The sequence below is a fragment of the Petaurus breviceps genome, unplaced genomic scaffold (assembly GCF_028583685.1).
Source record: "Petaurus breviceps papuanus isolate PSGF00001 unplaced genomic scaffold, PetGlider_PUasm1.0 178, whole genome shotgun sequence".
Classification (NCBI taxonomy): Eukaryota; Metazoa; Chordata; class Mammalia; order Diprotodontia; family Petauridae; genus Petaurus; species Petaurus breviceps.
This window is the reverse complement of record NW_027185777.1, coordinates 31,395,427-31,418,154: the sequence shown is the minus strand read 5'-3', so window position 1 is coordinate 31,418,154 and position 22,728 is coordinate 31,395,427. Positions and strand designations below refer to the sequence as shown.

General features: G+C 38.3%; 1 pseudogene; it reads left to right on the top strand.

The window, feature by feature from the left end:
* Positions 1-19,491: 19,491 nt before the first annotated feature.
* LOC138159800 (large ribosomal subunit protein eL6-like) lies at positions 19,492-20,389 on the top strand (annotated as a pseudogene).
* Positions 20,390-22,728: the final 2,339 nt, after the last annotated feature.

The window sequence follows — 22,728 nt, the reverse complement described above, 5'->3', positions numbered from 1 at the left end:
ACAACAAAAATAATATGAGTATATCAATTGATACAGGAAAAAATTTTTGACAAGATAAAGGATCCTTTGCTGTTTAAACACATGTGTACATGCACATGCACACACATGAAAAACAGGATGAAATAGGCTTCTACTTAATATAAGTAGTATCTATATAAAACCAAGGACCAGCATTTTAAATACTAGAAATAAACAAGAAACATTTCCAACAAAAGCAGGGATAAAGCAAGGATATTCATTGTCAACACTACTAGAAATAATAGCTATAGCAAGAAGAAAGAAAAAGAAATTTATGGAATAACCACAGGCAAAAAAAGAAACAAAATTATCTCTTTTGCACATTATAGGATAAATTACTTAAAGAAACCTAGAGGATCAAATGAAAAATTTCATTGAAAGAATTATTTCATCAAAGTTATAGGATATAGAACAAATCTACAGAAATCATCAGCATCTTTGTATAAAACCCAGCAGGTAGAGATACAAAAAATTCCCAGTGAAAGTAACTATAGAGTGAATAAAATACTTAGAAGTCTACCTTCCAAAATATGATAGGAACCATATTTTTAAAAACTACAAAACACTATTTATAGAACTGAAGACAGAACTAAGCAATGGGAGAAATATTATTAGTTAAACAATGAAATTAAAATTATAATTCTAACTTAATTTACTTTTTCAGTGCCACATTGATCAAAATAACAAAGGATTGCTTATAGAGCTAGAAAAATTACCACAAAATTCATCCAAAGTAATAAAAGTTGAATAATCACAAGAGATATAATGGAGGAAAGGGAGTAGAAAGGATAAGACCCAAGTACTACCAGATGTCCAATCAAACTACAAAGAATAATCATCAAAACAATTTGTTACTGGTTAAAAAATAGAGATGATAATCAGTCAATTAAATACTGAGATAAAAAGTTGCTTTTCAACAAAAACTGTTAGGAAAATTATAAAGCAGTCTGGCAGAAGCTAGGATTAATGGAATGATATATCATCACATCATTTACCAAAATAAGCTCCATTTATCAAAAATAATAAGCTCTATCACTTAGACATAAAGGGTACCATAATGAACAAATTAGAAGAAAAAGGAAAAAATTAACTTTTAGATCTGTGGATAGAATTCATGATAAACAAAGGGATATAGAGGACCACAGAAGATTAGATGAACAATGTTGACTATGTAAAATTGAAAAGGTTTTATGATCAGTTGATAAGCATTTATTAAGCACTTCTGTGTGCCAGGTATTAGGCTAAGTTCTGGGGATAAAAAAAGAAAGGCATGAAGTAGTAGCCTTTAGGCAATGACTGCACCATTTAAGGTGGAGTGACAACAAAAAAAACAACTATGTATAAATAAAGTATGTACAGGATAAATTAGAGAAAATCAACAAAGGCAAATTATTAACATTAAGGAAAATATGTAAAGGCTTCTCACGTCAGATAAGATTTGTAAAAACAAAACCAATACAGCTAAAATAAGAAGGGAAGCAATAGTCATATAAATAGATGCTTCAAATCACTAGAATTCAATTAAAGCAACTCTGAGTTTCTACCTCATACCCATCAAATTCACAAGGTTGACCCTCTGTCATCAAAAAAAGGAAAATGACAAATATTGGAGGGTTTGTACAAAAGCAGGCATATTATTTACTATTGTTACATCTGCAAATTAACCTATTTTGGAAAACAATGTGGCATTATACCCAAGAGGTCACTAAACTATATATACCATGCAATTCAGTAATGCCTCACCTATATCCCCCAAAAAGAGATCAAAGAAAGATGAAAGTACCCATATGTACAAAAATATTTAAAGCATCTTTTTGTGCTTGTAAAAAATACATAAATTGATGAGCAAATATCAGTTGGTGAATGGCTGAACAAATTAGAGTAAATAAATGTAATAGAATACTATTACTTTGTAAGAAATTTTGAAGGAGGCTTGTGCAGAGAAATCTAGGAAGAATTGTATGAACTGATGCAGAGTGAAGTGAACAGATCAAGAAGAACAATTCATATAATAACTATGACATTGTAAAGACAAACAACTTTGAATGACTTGAGAACCATGATAAGGGCAATAACCAACCAGAATTCCAAAGGAACTTAATGAAGTATGCTGTGTTGTCTGACAGAAGTGATTAACTCAAAAGTGTAGATTAAGACATATATATTTTTTGACACAGGCAATGCTAGAATTGTTTTGCTTCACTATGCCTATTTGTTATGAGGGCCTTACTTTTCTTTTTTCATTCATTGTAGAAGAGGTATGAGGCAGAAAAAAAAATAGATCTTTGTTAAATGGAAAGATGTAATTTTTTAAGGCACCATTTAAAGATGGATCTATTCAAAATATTGAATTTAAAGCTGACAGAGTAAAGAACCTTCATTTCAAATTTCGTGGTGAAAAAAAAGTACCTTGCAAGTCCAAATTTATGGAAGATCTTCCAATAATTTTGGAAAACTACCATCACAAGAAATCAATGATATTTTGGGAGAAAAAAAGTACTTATCTTTAAAAAGTGAGAGGGAAAAATCTTTTTATATTTGAACATTTTATGTTTTATCCACTAGATAGTCTAGTAAACTACTGAATAAAGTGCTTTCTCCCCCCACAATGGTAATATACTTTTGTGGTGCCTAATTATTTCTGGATTCCTTTGACAAGTCTAAGGAAGTTATCAAAAAAAACCTTGGAAAGAAAGTCACAGTAATGTGGCAACTCAATAAAAATTTTATTTAATTGCAAAATCTTACAAATTCCAGGAAATTTTGAATAAAGAATGCTCTCCAAACTGAAATGGAGATAATACAAATTCAAATAGGCTTGAAATAAATGCATACATCCCATTGCTTGGAATAAAAGAATACTAAAGAGCATAAATGCAATATGATGGACCATATTTCATCCAACAGTGCATCTAATAAGATTCTACACAGTAAAACAGAGGCTGCAACATAAGAAAAGATCTGAAAAGAAATTAAATCTGCTTGAAATAAATTGGAACCAGTCCACCCCAAAACATTGATGGACACACACACTCACACACACCTTCATTGCAAACTGACAAAGTCATTTTTTTCATAAACTGATATTTTCAGAGGGTTACAAATTGGCTATGGATATCTTTGAATTAAATTGAAACTTAGAAGACTGTGAATATTGATTTTTAAAGTGTGTTTCCAAAGAGATCTCACTGACCATTCAAACTGAATTTTTATTACTGCTGTTATTATTAAAGTTACCACAAACACTGTGATATTTAAATAATTCAAATATGTGAACAGGTGAAATTCTTCTTAAAAAACACAGTTAAACATGTTAATCAAACTACCAAAAAATTATTTTATAGAGCTAGAAAAAATTGTAACAAAATCCATCTGGAAGAACGAAAAGGTCCAGAATATCAAGGGAATTAATGAAAAGAAATGCTAGGGAAAGTAGTCTAGCCCTACCAGTTTTTAAACTGTATTATAGAGCAGCAGTCATCAAAACTATTTGGTACTGGTTAAAGAATAGAGTGGTAGATCAATGGAATAGAATAAGTACTCAAGACCCAGTAGTCAATGCCTATAATAATCTACTATTTGATAATCCCGAAGACTCCAGCTTCTGGGATAAGAACTCACTATTTGGCAAAAAACTTGTGGGAAAACTGGAAAATAGTATGGCAGAAACTGGGCACAGAGCAATATCTTACACTATATTCCAAAATAAAGTCTAAATCTGCTCATGATTTAGATATAAAGTCTGATACTGTAAGCAATCTGGGAGAACCAAGGAATAATTTACTTGTGAGATTTATGGAGAAGGGAAGGATTTATGACCAAACTAGAGATAGAGAGGTTATGAAATGCAAATTGGATAGTTTTGATTACATTAAATTGAAAAGGTTTTGTACAGGGGTGGCTTGGTAAATAGAGCACCAGCCCTGCAGTCAAGAGGACCTGAGTTCAAATCTGGCCTGGAGGACCTGAGTTCAAATCTGGCCTCAGACACTTAACACTTACTAGCTGTGTGACCTTGGGAAAGACACTGTTATGGGAATGGGAATTTAAGATCTTCCCTGCCCCTAGGCCCTTTGATAGGCTTAAGTGCACCTGGAGCCTGTGACTTGAGGCTTGGTTTTCTGAATGCCCACACCTTGGTGCTCTGTGATTGGGCAGTGGGTCAAGAGGGTTATAACATTCTCTGAGCCAGGAGAAAGCTACATATACCCTGATGTGAGGCTTTGCTTTGGAGCTCACTTTGAGAAGTGTTGTGTGATTTGACCAGACGAGACTTTGAGCCTCCCTTGAGGCCCCCGGCTTTGAAAACCCAGATGTTGGTGCTTCCCTCTCCGGGAATTGTGACTATGTATGGATGTAATGGTCAGACAGTTGGAGGCCTGTCTACTGAAATGTTTCTCTCTCTTCTTGTAACTTCTGCTTGTAATCTGTCTGTATACTCTAAAGTTCGGGGTGCTGAGTTTTTCCTCTGAACTAGCTAAAAGATATGTTTGATTGATTAAAGCAAGATTGTTAACCCATTTTGAGTTGCTCTCCTTTAGAAAAGAAGATCTAAGAACCTGTGTTGACAGCCACTCTGGGCATGCTGGGATGCTTGCTACTACAGTCACTTAATCCCAATTGCCCTGCCTTCCCCCCTCCAAAAAGGAAAGAAAGGAAAAGGCTTTGTACAAAGTCAATGTAACTAAGATTAGGAGGGAAGCAGAAAATTGAGAAAGAATTTTTATAACCAGTGTCTCTGATAAAGGTCTCATTTCTAAAATATACAAAGAACAGATTTACAAGAATACAAATCATTCCCCAATTGATTAATGGTCAAAGGATATGAATAGACAGTTTTCAGAGAAAAAAAATAAAGATATCTACAAACATGAAAAAATGCTCTAAATCACTATTGATTAGAGAAATGCAAATCAAAACAACTCTGGGGTACCACATCTCACCAGTCAGATTGGCTAAGATGACAAAACAGGAAAATGATAAATGGTAGAGAGGATGTGGAAAAATTGTAACACTAATGCATTGTTGGTGGAGTTGTGAACTGGTCCAACCATTTTGGAGAGCAATTTGGAGCTATGCCCAAAGGGATATAAAAATGTACATACCCTTTGACCCAGCAATACCACTTCTAGGGCGTATCCCAAAGAGATCATACAAGTGGGGAAAGGACCCATATGTAAAAAAATATTTATAGCAGCTCTTATGTGGTGACAAAAAATTGGAAATCAAAGGGATGCCCATCAATTGGGGAATGGCAAAACTATCTGTGGTATAGGAATGTAATGGAATACTATTGTTCTATAAGAAATGAGGAGCACATTGGGGTGGCTAGGTGGCACAGGGAACAGAGCACCAGCCCTGGAGTCAGGAGGACCTGAGTTCAAATCCGGCCTCAGACACTTAACCCAAAAAACTAGCCATGTGACCTTGGACAAGTCACTTAACCCCAATTGCCCTCCGAAAAGCAAAAAAGAAAAAAAAAAAGAAATGAGGAGCACACAGACTTCATAATAACCTGGAGAGACATATAAACTGATGCTGAGTGAGGGGAGCAAAACCAGGAGATCATTGTACATAATAACAGACACATCATATCTGTTATGACTGACTTTGACAGACTGGGCTCCCTCAACAATGCAAGATTATAACACAACTTCAAAGAACTCATGATGGAAAAGGTTATCCACATCCAGAGAAAGAATTACAGAGTCTAACAGCAGATTGAAGCCATCTACTTGCTCTCTCTCTTTTTAATTTTGTTTTGTTTTTTCTTCCTCATTATTTATTCTGTTTGTTATAATTCTTCTTTATAACTTGACTAATGTTTAATGTGAAGGTATATGTAGAACCTATATTGGATTGCATGCTGCCATGGGGGGAAGGAACAGGGGTAGAGGGTAGGAAAGAAAATTTGGAACTAAAAAACTTGTGGAACTAAACATTGTAAACTAATAGTAAATAATTTTTTGAAAAATTACAGTTGAGTGGGAGTAGCAATTACTTCCTACAGTAGCTTCTACACTCCTGAAAGAGTACATGAATTCAAGTTCTGTAGCTTCTTAAATTTGCGCCCTAAGACAAAGACTCTCTGTTGTTCTACTTTAATTATGGTTTTTGTCTTGGTCATCTAATAAATCAACTAATAACATTTATTATTTATCTTTTTTATTTTTTTTTATTTTTAGTGGTCAGTTGGGGTTAAGTGACTTTCCCAAGGTCACATGGCTAGTTTTTTGTTAAGTGTCTGAGGCCAGATTTGAACTCAGGTCCTACTGACTCCAGGGCCAGTGCTCTATTCACTGCGCACCTAGCCACACCACATTTATTATTTATCAAAGCATTTACTATGTCTCAGGCATTTGGGGGTAATGAGGCTATAGAAACAGAAAGGAAATATTTCTTGCTCTCAAGTTTATCCAATCATGTCTATCCTTTAGGATATGCTGCCAATCTTTATTATTCCCTTATCTCTAAAAATATCACCTATGTCTTACTGATCTACTTGCTTTGTTTATTTGCTAAATACTAAATAGGGGTCCTTTTTCCCCCACTAATGAAATTCACTCAATTTTTTCATCTTGCTATTCCAACTAAACCTAATAGGACAATATCTGGTTTCTAATCTCCAACATGAAATATTCCAGGAATGTATCTTTTTAGAAAAAGTTAAAAAAAAATACAAAACCTACTGTCTAGACCCACAGAAGTGAAAACCATTGGAAGTACTGTCAGACACACTCAGTATTTGAGATAAGAATATAGGAGCCTTGTGGCTGGAATGAAGGAGTTGACTAGTGTATATACATGCACACATAAGTATGCACGTATGTGCACGCATGTATATGTGCATGTGTGTATATTATACATGCATGCATATGTATGCGTATGTATGTATATTGGCAGCAAGTTACACAGCCTTCTCTGTGGAGCCAAAACCAAGGTTCTACAGTGACAATCAACCTGATTAACCTTGTCCATAGACTGTTTAGCCCTCCCTCAGCATGACCCAAAAAGTAGTGGCCACAATGGCACCAGGTCAGAAGAAAACAGATGAGGACAAACAGAAAGGCGAAAAATCTACCAGGAGCCCTGTTTGAAGCCCCTCCATGAGAATGCCTCAGTCACTACACTCTTCTCCAGCCTTGTCATACTAGCCTTGTCATGCTTCTGAGGCTTAGCATTAGGACTTGAGGCAAATCTTTCAACTATCCCTGAAATCAGTCAAGTAGGTTCAAGGTAGACAGTTTTTCTACAGTAAAATCAGAACACTGATGAATCTAACTACTGTCACACCACTACCAAAAAAACCCTCCTCAGGTTTTCCTCCACAATGACATTGAAAAGGCATTTGCCTAACAGTGATTACAACTGAACCATTGAAAGTATAGGATTCAGCATGCAGCAAGACTGAAGGATTCGGTAATCACCGTCAAGTGTGATCGCATGTCATTTCACATCAATTGGCATGATGAATCTTTTACATAATGTGAATTGCTGGCTAATTGTGAATTTGATTGCACCTTCCCTCCTCCTCAGCATGATCAAAGCACCCCAAGGGAGGTTGGGGGAGAGGGGGAGGAACAGCAAAGAACCCTGGGCAATTGTACACCAGGAAAGGAAATGAAAAGTTACCTAGCATAAAATCAAAGTGATATCTTTTAGGTTTTAGGTTGCTAAAAGTTGCTTGGAAATTTAGCAGGAAGAGAGGAATATAATCTAAGTCACTGACACCATCAGAAAATGTCATTGGAAAAGCATTCTATCTATAGAAATAACTTAATTTTTGAAAACTGGTTGCCAAAACTCATATTAATCTCTTTATAAAATTCCTCTCTTCTGGATTTAGAGCTAGAAAAGATCCTAGGGGGTGGCTAGGTGGCACAGTGAATAAAGCACCAGCCCTGGAGTCAGGGGTCCTGAGTTCAAATCTGGCCTCAGACACTTCACACACACACACACACACACACACACACACACACACACAAACTATCCATGCAACCTTGGGCAAGTCACTTAATCCCAATTGAGCTACCTTCCCCCTCCAAAAAAAAAAAAAAAAAAAAAAAAAAAAAAAACCTAAAATCCTAGGGTCTAATCTCCTCATTAAATTTGGAAACTAAAGTAGTTGGGTAACTGGCCCAATGCCACACAAATAGTTAACTAGTAGAGATTCAATTCAAACCTAGATCTTTGGATAAATCTGAACTCAATGCTTTCATAGGACAGATCGAAAATAGTGAAAACTCTAAAAAAAATCTTTCTTCATCAAATCCTTTAGCTCCATTCCAAGTCTATAATCTATAATATTTTCACTCCCAAAACCTCCTTTCCTTCCTTGTCCATCCTTAACATTTCAGTTTTTTTACTTTGTTCACACTGAAATATCTCTGTCTATATAATGATCAGTCCTATGCTTAGATCAATTAGATGATGGGATAAACCTGTGAAGGGATTTGTACAGCAGTAGGAGTGAAAATTCCACCCTCTACCCAAATATCTACCCCCTCAGCTTGGGAGAGAGGCCAAAAATATCTAACATTAGTTACTTCATTGAGTATTAGGAAAACTTCTGTTAATGTGTAAATCTCTTACCTAGAAAGGATATAGAGTATCAAAGCTAGAATTTGAACCTAGGTAGTTCTCCCAAGTGGAGAGGTGGCAAAATATAGTGGAAATGATGCTGGATTTGTAGTCAGAGGTCAAGAGTTAAGCCTGGTTAGGTCTCTTGTGACCTATGTGACCTTGGGCAAAACATTTTCATCCATCTACATATCTGTTTCTTCTCCTTTTCTGTAAACTGAAGAAGTTAGGTTAAAAGACTTTAATTAAGGTATCCTGCACTTCTGAATATATGATCTTAATTCCCCTATACTACTCATTATCTGATTAGCTAGACCCAGAGACAGTGTGAGAAAGAAAAGATACTTTTTTTTATGGAAAATTGGGATAGCCATACAGAAAAGATTCAGTACAAGCTCCACTCCTAGGAATGGCATTCCCAAGTGGAGCACTGAAGAAAGCGGGTCTAGATAGCCAAGAGACAATGAGGCATAACTAGGTATCCAGAGAAAGGCACCAAGAAGGGTGTAGGGATTGCTGAAAAGGAAGGAATGGACATGTCAAAGATTCATTTTACTTATTTTCTAATCTCAGCTTGGTCCAATCCTGTCTATTTCATCTCTGTAGGGAACTTGTTCCACAAAGCAATTCACCAACTTCTCTTAGGTAATTTTAAGACTCAGAGGGTTGCATAGAGCACTAGGGTGGTCAAGAAGTCATCCATGGTAGTCTAGACATTAAGTGTCTGAGGTAGTAGTTTAACCCAAGCTCTTCCTGACTTCAATGCCAGTTCTTTATATACTAGTAGTTCATGCTATCACACATATGCACACATACATACACACACACACACACTTTATAAATCTATGTTATATGAAACCTGAAGTATGGTTCCATTGGTTTAAAAGAAAGAGCACTAAACAAGAAGTTAGGAAGCTCAGATTGGTATCCCTGATCTGCCAAGAACAAACTGTAACATTGGGCATGCCATTTCACTTGTCCAAGACTTAACACTTGTAAGCACTAAAGTAATTCTACACAACTCTATCATGTAGAGAAAGTGATAGAAAATGAGACACAAGTACCTCTAAGAGGTTTTTACTCCCAAGAAGAAAAGGGAAAATGACATATGTACAAAAATATTTATAGCAGCTCTTTTTGTGGTTACAAAGAGTTGTAAACTAAGGGGATACCCATCAAATTGGAAGGGCAGAACATGTTATGGTATATGAATGTGATGGGACACTATTGTGCTATAAGAAATTATAATGGAGGGGCTGCCAGGTAGCACAACGAGTAAGAGCACCGGCCCCACAGTCGCGATGACCTGGCGTTCAAATCTGGGCTCAGACACTTAGCACCCACGCAAAAACACCTGGCCATGTAACCTTGAGCAAGTTACTTAACCCCAATTGCTTAGGGGCGGCCAGGTGGCTCAGAGAGTAAGAGCACCAGCCCCAGTGTCAGGATGACCTGGGGATCAAATCTGGGCTCAGATACTTAGCACCACACCCAGAAATAACTGGCCGTGTAACCTTGAGCAAGTTACTTAACCCCAATTGCTTAAAAAAACAAAAAGAAATTATAATGGAGATGGCTTCAGAAAATCCTGAGGGGTGGAGCCAAGATAGTACAGAAAAGGTAGGGACTTACCTGAGCTCTCCCCTAAGCCCCTCCAAATATCTTTTAAAAATTACTCAAAACAAATTCTAGAGCAACAGAACCCACAAAAGACAGAGAGAAGCAAATTTCCAGGCCAAAACAATCTGGAAGGCTGACAGGAAAGGTCCATGGCACTAGGATGAGAGATGAACACAGTCCAGAACAGGCTGTATCAACGCAGACCAGGCCCCAGCAACCCGAGAGCAGGCTACAGAGGACTTAATCACTGGCAGTACTGTTGGTTTCCAGACTTTTTGTCCCACAAACACCAAAGACAACTTAGAAGGTCAGCAGGAAAGATCTGTCAGACCGGGGCAAAAGAGGAGTGCAGTACAATACTGGCTGCACAAGCACAGCCTCAGCCCCAGCTAACCAGCAGCAGGCCTTGGGAGTGACAGAATCAGCAGTGGCAGTGGTAGTAGCTGCTTCTGGAGCTCCCAGCCCACAGAAAGTAAGCAGACTGAACAACTGGTCAGAAGGAGATTATAGGGGGTTCTTTGCTGGCACTAAGGCAGGACTCTGTTGCTTTGCTCACACTTTGATCTGGGTCCCAGTCCTGGGGCAAGCAAGAATACTAAAATAGCAGACTTTGCAGCAACAGTGGAGAAGGGACCCTCCTCATGTTCCAGGGCAGAATCTGGGTTCAGATACTTAGCACCACACCCAGAAATAACTGGCCGTGTAACCTTGAGCAAGTTACTTAACCCCAATTGCTTAAAAAAAAAAAGAAATCAGCAAACTCTATAAATCAAGGTTTGGATAATTGTCTTACTGGTTCGTGGAGTTAAGAAAATAAAAATGACTAATAATGCTCCTTCCTCTCTGCGTTTTCTCAGCTCTGCTTCCTCTTTGTTTTCCTATCTGGCTGATCTGAACAGTTTTTCTTAGACTCTTGCTTGTTCCTCTTTCCTATCATATTTCCTACCTTCTCCTGCTACAGATGTTCCTCCAAAACTTTATCCTCTTATTTGATCGATTCCAAAGGATCAAAGCATCATCTCTCTGTAGATGATTCCCAGAACTGTTTTTCTAGGCCTAGTCTTTCTCTTGAGTTTCAGTCACACATATTCAACTGTCCTTTAGATATTTAGAACTCAATGTCTCAAAGGTACTTCAAACTCAACTATCAAAATAGAACTAATCTTTCCCTCTAAAACCCATTCTTCTTCTGAACTCTGCTTTATCTGCCAAGGGAACCACCAGCATCTTAAGCACTTGGGCCACACCTCATCATTAACTTTGACTCTCTACTCATCCTTAGTTCATATATTCAATCAATCACCAAATCCTTTCATTTCTTCCTCCACAGTGGAGGCAATCTCTTACATCCATTGCCTCCTCTATTCATATGACCTCTAACCTAATTCAGGCCTTTACTACCTCTCACTGCTAGAACAAAATAATTTGCTTCCCTGACTTAAACCTCTCTCCATTCTACTTGATCTTATATACAGCTATTAAAACGCAGACATGATTATATCACTCTCTTATTCAATAAATCCCAATGGCTCCCTATTGCCTGGAGGAACAAATATAAATACTTCTATTGGGCTTTTAAAGCCCTGCAAAACCTGACTCCAGCTTAACCTTTCCAGATTTATTACTCATCACTGCTCTTCCTATACAATCCAGTCAAAATGGCCTTGTCGTTATCCGTATTACACTGTTTCCCATCTTGTCTTTGCACTAGTTGACCTCCATGCCCAGAATGCATTCCTTCTATACCTCCATCTCTAAGAAACTATTGTTTCTTTCACAACTAAGAACAAGTACCACCTTCTACATAAAGTCTTTCCTGTCATTCTCTTCCCTGCGGCTAGTGTTCTCTCTTGCAAAGTTACCTTATATACTATTGATATAACATTTCTTTTTTTTTATTTTTTGGGAGAGGGGAAGGTAGGGCAATTGGGGCTAAGTGGCATGCCCAAGGTCATATGGCTAGTTTTGTATTAAGTGTCTGAGGCTGGATGTGAATTCAGGTCCTCCTGACTCCAGGGCCAGTGTTCTATTCACTGTGCCACTTAGCCATTCGTTGATATAACATTTAAATATACACATTGTCTCCACAAAGAAAAGTTAAATTCCTTAAGGTCAAGGATTTTTTCATTTTTGTCTTTGCATCTCCAACTTGTAGTACAGTGCCTAGCACATGATAGGCATTATTATATGGTTTTTTATTAATTGTACTACTTACCACTCAAGATAAGAGAGTGTATTTCCCATTTTAGGTCTATCTTAGACTTAAAAGAACCTAGTTATTTCTCTGCCTATTTCTGACTGACTAGTATATTATTGCTATTTAAGAGTTTCACTAACCTTATTATTCATGTTTTCCTTTATTTTATGTATTTCCCACATTCAAAATTAAATAACCCTGAATCATGTTATTTTACATATACGTATATGAATATGAAAAATATATAATGTATATGTGTACACCCGCACACACACACACACACACACACACACACACACAGAGGGAGAGAGAATTATCCCATACTACTATCCCACACTGTCTCTAAATCATTTTTCTACCAAATAGAAAATTCACTGGGGGGCCTCTATTGTCTTTTTTCTTTTAATATGGATCATGATAAGGTTTTTTGACCTCTGCCTGATCTCCTTCTACTAAACCCCCTCAGGAAGTTTTCTGCTCTTTAAAACTTGGGGTCAATCATGCACACTAATGACCAAAATAATCCTCAATGCCTAAGGAAATGAGAGGTTAAGATCTTTCTTCAGCCTTGTTTCTGGGCCTTAGTTATACCATCTTTTCTTTTCCACTTACTCTCAGAACAAGTGAAGAGAGAGATAGGGAGGGAGAGGAGAGAGAGACAGAGATAGAGAGACAGAGACAGAGTCAGAGACAGAGAGTGACAGAGAGAGAGAGAGAATGAGAGAGAAAGAGGAACAGAGAAAGACAGAGAGAGAAAAAGCAAGAGAGACAGAGAGGTTTATATAAGTGAGCACAGATGGACTAGAAATCCTTTAGTGTTGAAACTTTTGATGTATCCTGAAATAAGTAATGTTCCATTCTTCCATGCTGACAGAAGTTTTTGAGGTATTAGGAAAGAAGTGGAGAGAGGGATTTAATTCAACTAAGTTCCGTTAAACTGGGATATAAAATTGTTTCCCTTCACTATTGACAATTTCTAAATGACCAAACACCCTTCCTCTCCCCTCCAAAAAAAGTGACTGAAAGTTCATTCAAAATACATAAATGAAAGAATTGAGCAGTTTGCCCTTTAACTCTCTTTATATGACCAAGCAACCTACTTTTCCATTAATATTTATTTACAGGATCACGAATTTAGATCTGGAAAGGACCTTAGAACAAATCTAATTGATTTTTACAGCTTATAAAAATAAGGCCTGAGAGCAGGGCCCAGGAAGAGACTTGCCCCAGGACATTCATGCAGAGAGCAACAGAGCTGGGTTCTGAACCCAAGCTCTCTGACTCTGGGTCCAGGATGATTTTTATTATACTACCTCCCATCCTGCTTCTTTATACCACTTCAAGGCCTAAGTCATCACTGACAACGTGCTCTAAGTTACTCACACCCATAATGCAATTGCAATTTCATTGCAATTTTGAACTGTAATTTTGATTCTTTTTATATTATGGACTTTTATAGTTGACAGGCAAATAGCAGCATAAAAATATGTGTTAAAAAGATGCACTTTTTACCAATTCAAAGTTCCATTGTGGCAATGAGCAGTTTAGGATTATTGAAAGAGCTATATAATTTTCGAAATGTAATCCATCCCAAGCTGCTCATCCTATTCAATTCTGGGCTAGTTCATCGTCCATCTGTCCCCCATCCAAAGTCTATTGTAACTAGTCGACAACCTCAATGGGTTGTTCATTTAACATATTATCATCTGAACAATATAATACATTTTTCCATTCATTTTTTTTTTCTTGTGTAGATGGTTGGCCAATCACTCTGACTGGCCATGGATCTCATTAAAGAAGCCCTATAATGTTCCGAGGCTTGGTGCCACAAGCAAAATGTCATCCACAAATCAAAGTATCTATATAACCTTCCTATGGCCAGGGATCCTCCTCCATCTATTTAGAGGATTTGCCATGTAACTGGCAAAAAACTTCAGTGAGCGTGTTTCCCTGTTTTACACATTGCTTGATTGAGTACAAATCCATCCTCAGACACTTCACACACACACACACACACACAAACTAGCCATTTGACCTTGGGCAAGTCACTTAACCCCAATTGCCCTACCTTCCCCCCTCCAAAAAAGGCAAAAAAAAAAAAATCCCTATACCATAATTATCAATACCTCATTCCCTTCTATTAGGAGCATTTAGCACAGTGTCTGATACATAGTCAACACTTAATAAATGTTGATTGATTGATTGATTGAAACACTAATCATTCCTTTCCCCTTTAGTATCATTCAGAAAAATGAGTCATGAGAATGGGGGTAATGATGGGTCCTATGAATTGATTGATTCATATCTTTCATTAAAAGAGCAAGACGAAAACTTTTATTTCAGAACTGACCTGTTTCCTGTAAGGAAACAGTATCCCCTTGTTAAGTAGAAGGTATCATTTTGCCCCCAGATGTAAAGGGGAGTTGAGGAGCAGCCTGCATAAAATACTACCACAGGGGAAATCATTTTGCTAGATCAGGCATGGGGAACCTGCTGCCTCGAGGCCACATGTGGCCTTCTAGGTCCTTTGTTGTGGTCCTTTGACTAAGTCCCAGTTTTACAAAGCAAATCCTTTTATTAAGGGGATTTGTTCTGTGGAGTTTGGATTCAGGCAAAGGGCCGAACTTGAGGACCTACAGGGTCACATGTGGTCTCAAGGCTGCAGGTTCCCCACCTCTGTGCTAGATTCTTGCATCTGATACAATTAAACTGGAAGAAATATGAAGAAAATGAGGACCATCATCAAAAAACGTATAGTTTCTTTTCTGTTGGGCAGAGAACTGCTTGGATACACTGTTCTCCCTTTCCCCCTCCCTCTTTATCTTCTCTTTACTTTCCCTAAATTCCTTCCATTCTCCCCACCCCTTTCCATTATCAATAGTCCCTGATAAGATTTGTCCAATGGATACATAGAAATAAAGCTCCCTTCACACATCCAGAAAATGTCTCTGTTGTCCTCTTCCCTCTTAGGATACCTTGATGTAGATGAGGGCCGAAATGGAAAGCCAGCACTGTCCCGTTTTCATTTGGGAATAGGCTCTCTAATCTAAAGCATAGATTTCCTGGTTGTCAGCTGCAGTGAGTCAGAGTTTTGGAGCACATAGCAGTAAAGGTTAGGTCTCTGTAGTCCCAAACTAAATAGTAGGAAGTTCCCTGCTAAGTTTATTTAAAGTTTCCAGTTTGTGGCTAATGATGGTATCAATCAGACCATTGCACTACTGACTTCCTCACCCCTGAGAGCCCCAGGCAATCTGCCCCATGTTCCTTTCTTGCTGCCGCTGCAAGGATTGTTTATTTAAGAGTGTGGGGGAAAGGGGAGGAGCAGAGCAGAAGATGGAAAGACTGAAGGCAAATCTTCCCATCATAAAAAATAAATAAAAACAACAGATCTGCTCCAAATCTCAAGTGTCTTCCAAAGAAGGAATTAATAACATCTGGTAGCCAATTATATTGGTAGTTGGGAGAAAAAGCTTTTGGGTAAATGAGAATGGTCATACTGCTAGTTGGTAATAATCAATGACAACTAGAATGCAAGAAGAAGAGACTCGGGGAGCCCTTTTGGGCTGGAAGGAATCAATCCTACAGCTAAAATTTAAATCATGATGAATGTTTGCATTAGCAGGTTATTATCCCACATGGAATCACTGAATCTCAAAGTTGGAAGGGTCAGAGGTCATCTATTCTAATATGCACCTGAATAAAAATCCATTTTATAATATCAGCAAGACTCATCTAGCCTCTACTTGGAAACTACTAGTGATGGGGGGACTTAATACCTTAAGAAACATACCTTTCCAGCTTGGGATAGCACTGACTGCTAATACATTTTTCCATATGTTAAATCAATATCTACTTTACAACATCTATCTATTGCATCTTACACTTATCTATTGTATCGAAACAAATAAAAATCTAATCACTCTCCAGGCAATTGCCCTCCAAATATTTTAGGCAAGCTCTAATGTCTCTCACCTAATTCTTCTCTTCTCCAGGCTAAATACCCTTAGTTCTGTCAGTTGATCCTGACACCTTCCTCTTGCCTATCAACATGCTTCCTAGGATGTGGTGCCCAGAACGGAACATGACAATCCAGAAATAGTCTATTATATCAGGACACATGCTGGGAAAATTGTTGACATGATCAAGCATCAAGAAAACAAAATTGAGGGGGCAGAGTCAAGATGGCAGTATAGAAACAGGACTTCCGTGCGGCTCCAGCTTCCACCTTCCCCAATTCATGTAAAAGGTGACTCTGATCAAACTCTGGAGCTATAGAACCCACAAAAGAAGAAGAGAGAAGCTAACCTCCTGCTGAGGACAGGCTGGCAGGCCAGCAGGAATCCACCAGCCAGCACAGTGCTCTGGGAGCTGAGCCTGGATCGTGAGGACAGAGATTTTAGCCCTGGGGAAGCCTGACCAATCACTGGATGGAGAGACTCCAGATCACCAGCAGCTGTGGTGGTCCAGAATTATCAACACATAGATGCAAGGGACAAAGTGAGAGGTCAATGCAGTCTGGACTTTGGGACCAGTAGTCGGGAGAGCATCAGCTTTTGCACCCAGGGAGAGAAGCTGCTGAGACACCGCAGTGCAGTGACAACAGACTGTAGGTGGACCAAGCAACCAGTCTGAGGGATAATCGCTCTTGCTTTAACCTGCTTGGATCTGGATTGCAGTTTAGGGTGGAGGTCCTGGGGTGTGTGACCATCTTGCCAGAGTGTGTGGAGGCTTCAGAGAGGGCACCCAACTAATACCTCCGGCAGCTGAGAAAACCCCACTGTTTGGGATGAAAGCTCTCCTGTCTAGTGGCAGAGTCCTACTGTGGCAAAAAGCACAGGGGCCAAGTAATTGAGTGGCAACACGACCAGGGAAAGGAAGCAAAACAAACAGAGTCTAACAACATTAGACTCCTATTTTGGGGACAAAAAGGATCAAAGCATGGAACAGGAGAAGACAGTGAAATCAGAACTCCTGCACTGAAAGCTTCAAAGGAAAATACCAGCTACTTACAGGCCATAGAGGACCTTAAGAAGCAGATGAGAGAAGTGGAGGAAAAATTGGGAAGAGAAATGAGAACAATGCAAGAAAATTATGAAATGAGAGTCAGCAGACTGAGGAAAATAACACCTTAAAAAACAGACTAACTCAAATGAAAAAGAGGCTCAGAAAGGCAATGAGGAGAGGAATGTCTTAAAAAGCCAAATTTGTCAGATGGAAAAAGAATCTCAAAAGCTCATTGAAAAGAATCATTCCTTCAGATTTAGATTGGAGCAAAGGGAAGCTAGTGACTTGAGGAGAAATCAAGATGCTGTTAAACAGATCCAAACAAAAGAAAGAATAGAAGGCAATGTGAAATATCTCATGGGAAAAACCACTGACCTGGAAAAATAGATCCAGGAGAGATAATTAAAAATTATTGGAATATCTAAAAGCCATGATCAAAGAAAGAACCTAGAAATCATCCTCCAAGAAACTCTCAAGGAAAACTGCCCTGATGTTTTAGAACCAGAAGGCAAAATAGAGGTTGAGAGAATCCACCAATCACCTCCTGAAAAAGATGCCAAAAAGAAAATTCCTAGGAATATTATAGCCAGGTTCCAGAATTCCCAGATCAAGGAGAGAATATTACAAGTAGCCAGGAAGAAACAATTTTAATATTGTGGAAACACAATCAGGATAACACAGGATCTGGCAGCTTCTACACTGAGGGATCAAAGGTCTTAGAATATGATATTCCGGAGGTCAAAGTACCTGGGATTAAAACCAAGAGTAACCTACCCAGCAAAACTAAGTATCATGTTTCAGGGGAAAATATGGTCATTCAGTGGAATAGAGGACTTTCAAGTATTCTTGAAGAAAAAACCAGAGTTGAATAGAAAATTTGACATTCAGATACAAGAAGCAAGAGAAGCATGAGAAGGTAAACAGGGAAAAGAAATCATAAGGAACTTATCAAAGTTGAACTACTTACATTTCTACATGGAAAAATGATAATTGTAACTGATGAAACTTTTCTCAGTATGAAAATAGTTGAAGGGAATAAAAATATATACATATATGTATATGTGGTCTTTATCAGAGGGTATATAGGCATATGATTACATATGTGAATATATATATATATATATGTTTACAGGTATACATAGATAGAGGGAACAGGACCAATTTAACAGGAAGGGATGATACTTAAAAGGGGAAATTTAGAGGTGAGAGATGAATATAATGAAAGGAGATGGTGAGAGACAGAATGGGGAAAACTATCTCATATAGAAAAGGCAAGGGAAAATGGGTACAATGGAGGGGAAGAACAGGAAGGCATAAGGGAATGGGTCAATCTTATACTCATTGAATTTGGCTCAGGGAGGGAATGACATACACACTAAATAGGGTATCTCACCCTACAGGAGAGTAGGGAGGAAGGGCATGAGAGGGGGGATGATGGAAGGGAGGGCAGGCTGGGGGGGAGGGAAGTTGGAAGCACACACTTTTGAAAAGGGACAGAACCAAAGTATAGAATAAATCAAGTGGGACATGGGATAGGAGGGTGGGAAATATAATCAGTCTTCTACAATATATCTACTATGGTAATGTTTTGCATTAGCTACACATGTACAACCTATATTTAATTGTTTATCTTCCCAGTAAAGATGCATGACAAGGGAAGAAGGGAATGAATCTGGAATTCAAAGTTTTAAAAACAAATGTTTAAATATATATATACACACACACACACAATTATTAATACTATTTTACATGTAATTGGGAAATAAGAGGAGGGGATATCCTGGGGGACCACTATTTTGGGGAGGTAGGTAGGGGAAAATGGGGAGAAAATTTATAACCCAAAATCTGGCGGAAATGAATGAAGTAAACCAGAAGTTAATAAAGCATTTGGAAAAAAAATTGTGAAGCAAGCAATCGTTGTCATTGGCAATTTTTCCTTTCTGATGAATATCATCAATGATTTTATAGTTATAGTTTTATAATTATAGACTACAAACAATACTCTCATAGACATTTTAACATATAATTGCTAGTCACATTCAAATTCTTTAAAAATGGTAAACTTCGCTCTTTCCCATCTCTCAAGATGGTGGACAAAAAGCCACCCAAGCAAAAGAAGGTCAAAAAGGAAAAAAAAGAGAACAAAAAGGAAGATGTAGCTGAAAAGGTCAAAAAGCCTCGAAAGCATTGCAGTCGGAACCCATTCCTGGCCCGAGGGATTGGTAGATACTCCAGGTCTGCAATGTATTCCCGGAGAGCCATGTACAAGCGGAAATATGCTGCCCCAAAAACTCGGATTGAAAGGAAGAAGAAAGAAAAAGTGCCTGCTACTATCTCAAAGCCTGTTGGTGGCGATAAGAATGGAGGAACTCGAGTGGTAAAGATTCACAAAATGCCTAGGTATTACCCTACTGAGGATGTGCCTAGAAAGCTGCTAAGTCATGGCAGAAAGCCGTTTAGCCAGCATGTGAGGAGACTCCGAGCTAGCATCAAGGCAGGTACCGTTCTGATCATGCTCACTGGCCGCCACAAGGGCAGGGGAATGGTTTTCCTGAAGCAACTGGCTAGTGGCTTGCTACTGGTGACTGGACCTCTGACCATCAACCGTGTTCCTCCGAGAAGGACCTATCAGAAATTCGTTATTGCCACTTCTACCCAGGTTAACCTTTCAGGTGTGAAAATTCCAAATCATCTTACTGATGCTTACTTCAAGAAGAAGAGGCTCCATAAACCTAGACACCAAGAAGGAGAGATTTTTGACACAGAAAAAGAGAAATATGAGATTACAGAGCAGCGCAAGGCTGATCAGAAAACAGTAGACTCTCAGATCCTACCCCAAATCAGCTCCGTGGCTATCTGCGTTCTGTCTTCTCTCTCTCCAATGGAGTTTATCCTCACAAACTGGTGTTTTAAATGCATTGCTTGCAGAGAACACTTATTAAAATATTTGCAATAGCTAAAAAAAAAAAAGGTAAACTTCTTGCCAGCCATCTCAGTTAATATAAACTGAATGCATGACCATGCATTACACTACCAAATATCTTCACCTTAGAGTCTGGTGTGAAATTTACTTTTAAATTAGATTGGCAATTATAACAGCAAGCACCCTAGCATACCCAGGATGACTGCTAGCACATGTTCTTTGATCTGCTTTACAAAAGGAAAGCAACTTTAATGGGGTCAAACATCTTTAAACATATGCGTACATATCTCTGTGTACGCATGTGTGTTGTGTGTGTGTGTGTGTGTGTGTGTGTATAATTCACTTACTTAAGTTCAGGGGGAAAAGTCACCACCCTGAACTTAAGAAAATACAAACAGAAATTACAAGCAGACAATAAATACAGAGAAAATAACACAATTCAACAGACCAACAGACAGAACTTTCAGCTGCCTGACCATTACATACATACATAGTTAGTTACCAGAGAGAGAAGCACCAACATATGGATTTTCAAAGCTGAGGGGCTCAACGGCTCCCCAAAGTCCCATCTGGTCAAATCCCACAACTCTTCCCATAAGAGAGCCCCAAAGCAAAACCTCACCTCAGAGTGTATATACCCTTCTTCAGGGTCAGAGAATATCACGACCTTCATGACCCACTGCCTAATTATAAAGTAACAAAAGATGTGGACGTTCCTGACAAACAAGCCTCCGCCCAATCAAGCCCCTCCTGTTGGGTTCCACTTGAGGCCCATTAAAGGGCAGGGAAGATCTTCAACTTCCCTAGGCCTATTAAGGGGCAGGGGAGATCTTCAAATTCCCTTACCATTTCAGCAAAATTTAAAGTAATAGTTTTTGGTTTGTTGTTTTGCATTTTGGGGGCTTTTTTTTTTTTTGCTTTTTGGAGGGGGGAAAGCAGGGCAATTAGGGTTAAGTGACTTGTCCAAGGTCACAGAGCTAGTGTTAAGTATCTGAGACCAGATTTGAACTCAGGTCCTCCTGATTCCAGGGCCGGTACTGTATCCACTGTGCCACCTAGCCAGCCCAGGAATAGTTTTTAATTTAGCTTTGAAAAACAAGATTCAAATTCAAGCATAAGATAAAGTGTCATTTTGGATTCTAAAGCCACTAATATGTACTCCCCTCATCCTTAAATTACCAATTTGAAGTTTCTTCTTGTTCTCAAGTTTTTATCAGCAGATAAACCAGCATCTCTGCATCCATATGTGCTACAAAATTTTAAAACATGTCCACAAGTAACACAAGATTATAAACTGCTCCAGGGTCACAGTCATGTACTACTCTCATACCCTTCGTATTTCCTAATTTAGGGCTTTCAATATACTAGATACTTGGTAAATATTTGTTGAATAACAAGATGGAAGAAATGGATACATGAGAAATGTTTGAAACATTTAATTCCATGCCAAAGTCTCTATTCCATCCTCAGTGGACTGTGACATTCCTATAAAAATTTATAAAAATATTCTGTTAATTACCTTCCCTTTATTTTCCCAGTTTAGAGAATACTACGTAGTCACTAGTGGTTGAAGTATTTCCCAATAAACATTCTAAGATCATCTTTATTATCATTACTAACAAACTAACAAACATTTCTAACAAACATTTGGTGATCAATGATACGTGGGGCTCTGTGCTTAATTGGCAGTAGGAGAGCCTTTAAATATAGTTAAGATAAGAGGTTTGGGGGCAGGGGAGGAGAGATCAGAAAGTAGCTTAAAATACCATATATCAAGTTCTAAATGAGTGGTATAAATCAGTGCTGTAGAGTTCCAAAGACGAAATGTTTACAAAGATCTGGGATGGTTGGAAAAGAATTTTTGAAAAGGGTGGGATGAAAGCTGGGCATAGAACTTAGACAAATTAAGAGGTTCTGAAAGGGCAGGTCAATTAGGAAGGATGGGGTGAAAATAAAGTCTCATCAGGTAGAATACAAATAATATGGGTTCAGGGAAGATTGGATCCACCATTTTGACTGAAATGGAATGTTTTAGCTGGAAAATAGTGGGGGAAAGACTGAGAGATAAGTTGGAACTAAGTTTGTAGAAGTTGTAATCTATATTTTAATATAATGACTTATCACCTCAGTTAGACTATAATCTCCCTGGGAAGAGGAACCATATACATTATGTGTCTCCATCATTTAGCCTAGTGTCTTGTACCAGCTTATACAAGGTGGAATATGAAAGGGTGAGACTGAAAAGGTAGGTAGAGGTCCTTGAACATGGCAATGGGGAGCCAACTGAAAGCTTTTGAGAAGGGAATGATTTGAGTGAACCAGAGTTTGGTAATTATTAACTTGCAGTGATGTATAAGATGTATTGGAAGAACAGGAGCCTGGAATC